This window comes from Chlorocebus sabaeus, chromosome 24 (assembly GCF_047675955.1).
Source record: "Chlorocebus sabaeus isolate Y175 chromosome 24, mChlSab1.0.hap1, whole genome shotgun sequence".
Classification (NCBI taxonomy): Eukaryota; Metazoa; Chordata; class Mammalia; order Primates; family Cercopithecidae; genus Chlorocebus; species Chlorocebus sabaeus.
The window spans coordinates 27312666-27321280 of record NC_132927.1 but is presented as its reverse complement, the minus strand read 5'-3'; the positions used below and the strand labels follow the sequence as shown (position 1 = coordinate 27321280).

The 8615-nt window shown below is 46.6% G+C and overlaps 1 protein-coding gene across 13 annotated transcripts in view; it reads left to right on the top strand.

Moving 5' to 3' along the window:
• The first annotated feature begins 2901 nt into the window (after positions 1-2901).
• NIN (ninein) overlaps positions 2902-8615 on the top strand; it is a 110084-nt gene continuing 104370 nt past the window's right edge. For 8 of the 13 annotated variants that reach the window (XM_037983959.2, XM_073010979.1, XM_073010987.1 and 5 more), the window contains exons 1-2: positions 3061-3109; positions 3591-3644. The gene's annotated coding sequence lies outside the window, so the exon portion shown is untranslated. Of the gene's footprint in view, positions 3110-3590; positions 3645-8615 lie in introns of all 13 variants that reach the window. The other 5 variants (XM_037983954.2, XM_037983964.2, XM_037983960.2 and 2 more) reach the window with 3 other exon arrangements.

Genomic DNA, 8615 nt, shown 5'->3' with positions numbered 1-8615 from the left:
TTTTCAGGTTCCAGTAAGTTTACAAAGCCTGACTTTCTCTCTCTCTCTCTCTCACTTGTCGTCTTGACTCTAAACTGCTAATTTCAAAATTACTTCAAGAAGAAACAAAGAGTAGGCCAGGCGCAGTGGCTCACGCCTGTAATCCCAGCACTTTGGGAGGCCGAGGCAGGATCACTTGAGGTCAGGAGTTCAAGACCAGCTTGACCAACATAGTGAAACCTTGTCTCTACTAAAAATTCAAAAATTAGCCAGATGTGACTGTGCACACCTGTAATCTCAGCTACTTGGGAGGATGAATCAGGAGAATCGCTTGAACCCAGGAGGTAGAGGTTGCAGTGAGACAAGATTGCGCCACTGCACTCCAGCCTGGGCAACACAGTGAGATTTTGTCTCAAAAAAATAAATAAATAAATAAAATACATAAATAAAAAGAAAGAAAAGAAACAAAGAGTAACTTTCTCTTCCCTGGATTATTCTTTAGTTAACGTTTTAGAGCTTTAACCATCTGAGAAAGCCAGTTCAGTCCTGTGAAATATGGCAGAAAACCCTTCAAAAACTTCATGTTCAAATACTTCAAGGATCCTGGGTCCTTGAACAAGTTTCTTTATAAAGTGAGAGTAAAAATCAGAGGCAGATAAGCTGCAACAGATAGGAGTGAAGTTTTGTTTGTAAAGGGTAATAACTCTGAATAAACATTTACTTTTTTAAAATCTTATATTGGTTATAATGTAGAATTGGAGCCTGGTTGCTACTTCTGCTGTCATTTTGTGTTTAATAGAGAAAAGATCAAGTGATGGGCTCTAAAGGAAGTCTCTGCTTTTTTTCCCTATGACTCCAGTCTGGACTAAGACTAACAATTTGCTCAACGCAACCCAAATTGCAGGCCCGTTGTGTTGAATAAATGATCTTTCTTGGTAGGGTTGCTCTTGCCAACCCACACCATGCAGTAACCATGTTCCATGCTTTTCCTCCTTTGTAGCAAGGCTGGAGGTGATCCCAGTTCCCAGTCCCAGCGCTAACTCCACCCCACTTACTCCTCTCAAGAAAGCGCATCTTGTGTTTTTCAAATTACACAACCCCCAGCAATTCTGATCTTCCTGCACAGGGAGTGAATGCCACTTCCAATATCTCCCGACCCCCAAGAATCACTGCTTTAAACTAATGAGCAATATCATCCTTAAGGATTCTTGCCGGTTAAAAAGTGATGCTTGGAGAGGTAACCAGTAGGATGACGATTCCATGGCAGAGATTAGGTGAAACAAAAAAGACACCTCTTCATTCTTACCTTCCAAGATTGTTGGCTCTTTTAGTGCCCAGTGAACATTATTGTCTGTCTTACAAGATGATCCCTATGTAAGTATTCTGGTAACAAGTTAGCTATCCTCTTAATGAACTGCGTGTGTGTGTGTGTTGTATAATTATTACTGGATGACTGAACAACCATGCATACAGTATATGAGTGTGTGTGTTTGTGTGTGTGTGTGTACTTATTCAAGAGTGTTTAAAAAGGAGAGAGGAGCATAACTCTCTCTTATTCTGCAGGCACACTTATATGCTGTGTTGAAAGAAGTGAGCCTGGTCTTTTGAATAAAATTGATCTGTTTAAAATTAAAAAAAAATTTTTTTGAGCTAACTGTAAATTCGCATGAAGTTGTAAGAAATAATAGAGATCCCCTATAGATGCTTCACTCAATTTTTCTCAATGGTAACATTTTGCATAACTGTAGAACAATACTACAACCAGGAAATGGACATTAGTGTAGTCCAAATGTCTTATTCAAATTTCATGAGAGTTTCACGTGCTCTCATTTGTGAGTATATATTCAGTTCTATGCAATTTTGCCACATATGTGATCTGCTTTTGAATCTCAATTCTGTGGAGTTCCTGCTGTGTGATCCTGAGGAAGCTCTTTGACTTCTTCGAGATCCATTTTCCTCATCTGCAAAATAATGTCTGCCTCCTAAGGGTGATGTGAGAATTAGGTAAGATAATTTCTGTCGAGTTTCTAGCACACTGGATTCTCAAGGAATGCTGGTTTCCTCTTGTCTATTGCTTGCTCTCTTGGAGCTATCACCAGTTTCTTGCTAAAATAACCACACTTGAGGGTTGTGATCCATCAGGCGGATCCTTCAAGGGCAATACATTTAACACTGCAACTTAAAGAGAACCATGGTCTGAACTTGGGATCCTATTTGACTGCAATGAGATCAGAAGTGTAGGGATGGGGGAGTGAGAACGGAGACTCTGGGGTGGGGGTAGGAGGCGGTAAATATCGAGCAACTGTTGGGCTGCGAACCATCAACTCTAAGGAGTTTCCGTCCTGTGTGGCTTGCGACCGAGGGTTAGCTTCACCCGGAGAAGTCTGCACAGGGGTGGGAGCCTGTGAGGACGTGGTGGGCAGGTGCAGAAGCCAGTGTAGACCCGGCAGGAGGGTCGCGCTCGCTCTACAGGACACCGAGTCACTTCTAGAGCCCTTCCGCCTCCTGAACACCCTTTCCAATGTTGACGGCCAGTGGACACCCGAAGGCTGGGAAATCCAGGGCCGCCCGAGAGCAAAAGAGGCACAGGGATCCCCCCCTTAAAATCCCGCTGGCTGAAGGCGGGGGCCCTTCCTCTGCGCGGAGACGTTGCTGCCCGAGTGTCAGCGGTGCGGGTGAGTGCAGGCGTGTTGGGAAAGAAAGGGAGGCGGACAGGCAGGAGGCGAGGGTGGCAGCGCCAGCCCCAGCTCGGCGGCGACCTCGGGGCGCCAGCCTCCTCCACCCGCACCAGGAGCCCCGGCGTTTCTAACTTCAGATCTCGGAGGCGGGCACTCGGAGAGGGAGGGCGCGTCCGCTAGGGCCCAGGCGGCGCCGCCTGCTCCTCCCTCAGCTGCCGGAGCCGCGCGGGCCGCAGAGGAGGAGCAGCGCCGGTGCCGGCGTCGCCCTGACTCCTCCTCCCCGCGCGGGCCGGGCCCTTCCTCCCCAGCGTCCAGAGCTCCGGGTGGCCGCGGCCGAGCCGGCAGCCGAGCGCGCTGGGCGCGGCCGTCCCGCCGCCGCCGCCGCCAAGCCCGGAGTGCGCCAGCGGCCATGGTTCCCGCGGCGGCGCCGGGCGCCTGAGCACCGGGAAGCAGTAAGTGGCGCAACCCCGGGGACCCGGACCCACGGTCTGGGGGTGCACGGAGGCCTCGCGCTGCCCCCGCGCCGTCGGCGAGGCCCTGAGCGCCCGGAGCGAACTGGGCACCAGATCACGCGGGGGCTTCCCATTTGGGGTCCGGGGCCTGGGCGAGCGCAATCCCTGCGGGCCGGGAGGAAGCGGCGGCCGGGCGGGAGGACGAGGCGGGGACGGGGCGGCTTCGGAGGCGGGAGGAGGGGCCGGTCCCGGAGGCGCGGGCGGGGGGCGGGCCGGCGGGGGTGGGGAGGATGCGCGCTGCAGCCCGCGGCCCCCGAGAGCAGCGCTTTTGTAAGCGCTGGCCCCTTACATATGGAAATGACGCTCGCGCGGGTCCCCATTCGCGTCCTTTTGAAGGACACCCGCCCGGAATCGCGGCGCCGGCTGCGAAGTATTGTCCCGCTTCTCCAGCCCTAACAAAGCGTCCTCCTTCGCTTTGCAGAGCGCTGGAGGCGGGCGGCCGGCTGTGCTGGCGCTCCGGAGAGACCGACAGAAGGTAGGCGAGGGCGGCGGGGCCGGGGGGAGCGCGCTGCCTGTCCACACAATGGGGTGTCTGAGGTTTCTGGTGGTGGCGATGGGCAGGCGAGTTGAGGACGCATCGCAGGTGGCTAGGGACTTGGGAGGCGCGCCCGTCCTGCGGCCGCACCTCCGCTTCCCCGTCCGGCGGCACCCCTGGGTTTGGGCACCCCAGTACCCCCGAAGCCCCGGCCGCCTGCCCGGAACTGAAAGCCGCTTCTGTGCGCGGTCCGAGAGCGACTTGAGTCCCCGAGGGAGCAGAAGGGGTGGTGGTTCCGTTGGCATGTGCCGCCCGCACAGTCTTGTGATTGAGAAGCTGAAGAGGAAGCTGCGTGGGGAAACCCGAGGTGTTAGCCTGGGTTGTCTGAGTAGCAGAGAGCTGCTTGGAGCCCGGAAAGTGGAGATTTTGGAAGGTGTGTGGGGTCGATGCGCGTAAACAGTTTCCCGGTGTAATGCCTAGGAGAAGGGGAAAGAACAAAATGACATTTGGTTATTGCCTAAAAGGTGTGGCCTGGAGGTGTGGAGTGTCCGGGAAGGAAGCTTCCAGCGGCTAGGCTTCTGTAGCTACCGAAGCGGCCCCTGACAGAAGGACACTAGGTGATGAGAACAGTCACTGCTTACAGCTCTCGCTGCGAAGTTAAGAGATAGAGACGGAAAGAGGCATTTTCCCTAACCCCAGCCCTGACAACCCGAGGTGAAGGCACCAACAAAATGGGAGCTGGAAAGACTACCCTGCCATGTATCATGTTTCCAGACAACTTGGATATTATGAGATCTGCTTTTTGCACCTAACTAGGACAGATCCTCTCCTGGCGTTGAGGACTTCTAAGATGGGCTTGCCATACAGCTCAACTCCTGAATTTATTACATCGAAACAGATTGCGTAGTTGTCTTTTGTGACTGACGTGGTAGCTTTGTAGGATGAGAATCCTGATAAAGTCCATCCTGATACATGAGGGAAGCCCCTGGAATCACGACGTTTCTCAGTTGGGTCGCCTTAAACACCGTAACGTACGCATATGTTTGCATGCTTCCAGAGGCTTGATGATCTAACAAGGAACATTGCTTTTTTCTGTCAGTTTAATTTTACCTTGAGTCTTCTCTCGTGGTGAGCATATTATACAGGTGGCTGACCTGGAATATTGGTGGCTCCTGCTCTGGAGTTGAAGGGAGCTGTGAGGATTTCCAGAGTGTGTGTAAGGAGGAACATTACAGGCTGGCTGAAAAACGAGTTTGTGTGTTGTGGTCTCTTCAGCTGTTGTCAGTGTCCTTTGGGAGGTGATGTGGACTGCCTGGGAATTTGTTTGCAGATTTGTTTATTTTCCCTGTTCTCTGGTGATTCTTCAGAGGGAAGCATTCTGCAGAGTGGGGAAAAGGTAGGTCATATGAATGTTCCACAGGGTTGGACATGGGCAAAGTTATTGCCAATACAGGGAAAGGCTTCACAGGGGGCAACAGAGAGGAAGCCATCATACTCACAGTCTTTGCATTAAAATGTCGAGGATCAGTCATTTTAATAGGCACTTGCTCAGAACGGCGTGGCGTTCTTTTTTCTTATTTCTTTTTAATTTTAGATGTGTAATGACCCTTACTATCAAAAGATGTTAACTGTCACAGAGGGGGAGAATAGGGCTCCAGTGAATTCTGAACAGCCAATCTTAATTTAATAGGCAGTATTCTTATCATGAGTCAAATGTTTAAATAAATTGTTTTAAATGTCACTGCAAATGACTTTCTAAACTAACATTTCAACAATCTTGATGCTTCCATTTTATGATGATAATGAAAATACATTTTATCAGTCTTACATTGATAAAGGGTGGGTAAGCTTAGAGCATTTCTGAAGGATTTAAACAGCGTAAATCCTTTTTAGAAAGCTTATTTTTATAGATGCCAATTCATTTGTAAGCCAATAAATTATCTGGGTTGAATTCTGGCTATTGAACTTGCATCTGTTGGGCAGGGGCTTATGGAGAGACTTAGTGAAGCTTGCAAGAAGATTTTTATCCTATTTATGAATAAAACAGATTTTTGAAAAGATTATGAGATTCTGAAAGTGAGCATCCTTGTTTGAAATTAGGACACTTCTTTATTGCAATTTAAGTCAGCAATTAACCATTTATTCAAGCTTTTGGATGGAAAAATTACAGAGCATCTATCTATACCCTAATGCTCACTTTAAAAACAAAGTTGGGAAAATATTGTTCATAGATGTGAGAAGAGATCACCTTCACTTACACCTCAGGGTACCATACTCATAGCCTCAGGCATCCTAAATTAACTGGAGTCAATGTGGCTCCAGAAGTGGAAGTTGTTACAAGCTTTCTCCTTTTTTTTTTTTTTTTTTTTTTTTAAAGTAACAAACTCTTTTTTTTAAAGTAACAAAGCTCTGTTTTCTGCTTCCGTAATTTACTTAGTAGTTGATTACAGGTTATTGAATGCACATTGTGCGAGGCTATTGGTTTTTTTCTTTTTTTTCTTTTTCTCCCTGCAGCTAACCTGAGTTATTTGATGGGGTAATCTACCAGTTATTAGCTTGAACAAAAGCATGGGTTTATTACATCCTTCAGAATAGCAAAATAATAAAGCTTGCTTACATTTTTGAATAAATGCTAGTAGGATTCCCTTAGTTAAATATTATAGTGTAGTTGACAAAGGTTGTTATTTTTCTTTTTCTTTTCTTTTTCTTTTTTTTTTTGACATGGAGTCTCTCACTGTCTCCTGGGCTGGAGTGCAATGGTGGGATTTCAGCTCATGGTAACCTCCGCCTCCTGGGTTCAAGCGACTCTTGCGCCTCAGCCTCTTGAGTAGCTGGAATTACAGGCACGTGCCACTGCACCTGGCTATTTTTTTTTGTATTTTTAGTAGAGATGGGATTTCACCATGTTAGGCAGGATGGCCCTGATCTCCTGACCTTGTGATCCATCCGCCTGAGCCTCCCAAATTACTGGGATTACAGGCGTGAGCCACCGCTCCTGGGCATTTTTTCAAATTTATTTAATGTGACTTTTTTTCCTGTGCATTTAAGCTTTTGTGTTATATTTTTATACCATGATTTCATTCAGAGCGATATTGTTGTGCTTTTGGTATCCAGTTAGGAGTAAGACACTGTCTGAGCAGAGTGGAGGCATTCTGACAGTAATCAGTTTGCTGCTAAGCAGCACTAGTTTTTGGCAGAAGTATTCTCCTATATAAACTTGTAAATGGCTGCAACTGCTTTTTCTATTGAGCTTTGAATTTATCCTTGAATTTATCCTTGTCACTCTTTCCTTTATACTGAAATTAGTCCAATATGGTGAGCCTGAAAATCTTTGCAGCCAATTAAAGTATGTGCGGAAAAGAGAGAAGAAAAAGAAACACTTTAATTTCATCATTGGTGTTATTAGGCTCCAAGTTGCCAAATGGTGAAAGCTAAAGGCATAAATGGAGAGCTTTGCCCAAGTGGGGTTTGTCGGTGTTCATCACATCAGCTGTAGAGTAAGTAAATGAGTCACTGGTTGTCACTGCCTGGTCTGTGGACCCCCAACAGCTATGTCTGCATACAGGTCCAAAAGCATCTATTATGATGCCCTCTCAAGGAAAGCAGCTGAGCCGAGGGGACATGCAGACATTCCGCAGAGCTCTTCAGCTGCTGAACCATCTGGAGGGGAAATAAAAGGCCTGGGCTAGGGACTCTGGCATTGTGCATATTTATTATTTGGTTTTCACTTGCAAGACTTTGTCCCCTTTTTACTTCCTCTGGCCCAGAACAGACATCCCCTTTAGCTGGGGTGTCATTCTTACAAGCTCCTTTCTGTCCCTTGGTTGAACACTGAAAAGTTCATAAATCCACATATCCACTCATGATTCTGGTCACACCTCCACCTATTTCGTTTGCAGTCCTATTTGCCACTGTGATTTCATCAGCTGGGGTAATGAACACTACTGTCAGAGTCGGCAGCATTTTGGCAGCCTTATTTTGAGTTATTTGGAAGGAAAATGCTCAGAATAATTGTCATGATGGGTGGTTATTGAGTGGTAAATGTTTTGATTAATGGTTCTGTGCATCTGCTTCGTATTTAACCATCCCCAGTTAGAACTCCAAAATATTGCCCATACTGGTTCTTTCATTCCAAAAGAGTCATAAAGCCTTCTAACAATTTGATTGGAAAGGTAGATGGTGAGGAGAGGCCCAGGTTTATTATGGCAGGCTTCATAACACTGGAGCTCTTCTTTGCAATTTGGAGAATTTCTCACTCAAAATGTAACTTTCTTAATCTCTGAGTAAGATTCCTGCCTCTGGTGGGTACCAGTTAGGGTTTGACTCTGAAAAGCATTGGATTGCACAGATTATACATACTTAAGTATTTATTTAGGGGAAGTCATTTACAAATTATCAATTCCTGGACAATGCCCATTATTGAAGATATGGGATGCTTCATGATCATTTTTATATAAGAATTTATTTCTTTCTTGCTCTAAATCCCAAAGCTGCTTTAGAAAAAAAGGGGATGTGTATTCTATTTGTATATCCCTGGTGCCTTGTAGGCTATAATTATTCAATAAATGGATCAAGGGAGGTGGGGAGGAAGGAACTCTGCTTCTCAATTCCAATTTGGAAAAGTTTGTGGCCATGGAGTGTTCTGTGGGGATTTCTGCTGCTTAGTACTCTTCAACTGGCTGACACATAAAGGTGGAGATAAGTGGTTTGCCAATGGCATCATTTCAGAGGTCTCATTCATGTGTTCTATGTGCATGTGTAGGATTGAGGGATAATATAATTGAGCATAGCACTAGAGTTCAAATCTTGGCTCCACCTCCATTTTGTTCAGGGAGATTAGTGCTGTATCCTTGGACAGTTGCTTAATTTTGTCAAGCCTCAATTTCTACATCTTGCAGGGGAAAATGAGAATATCTACTTCTAAGAATTGGGAGGATTAAATGAGATAATATACATAAAGTACTTAGTTTA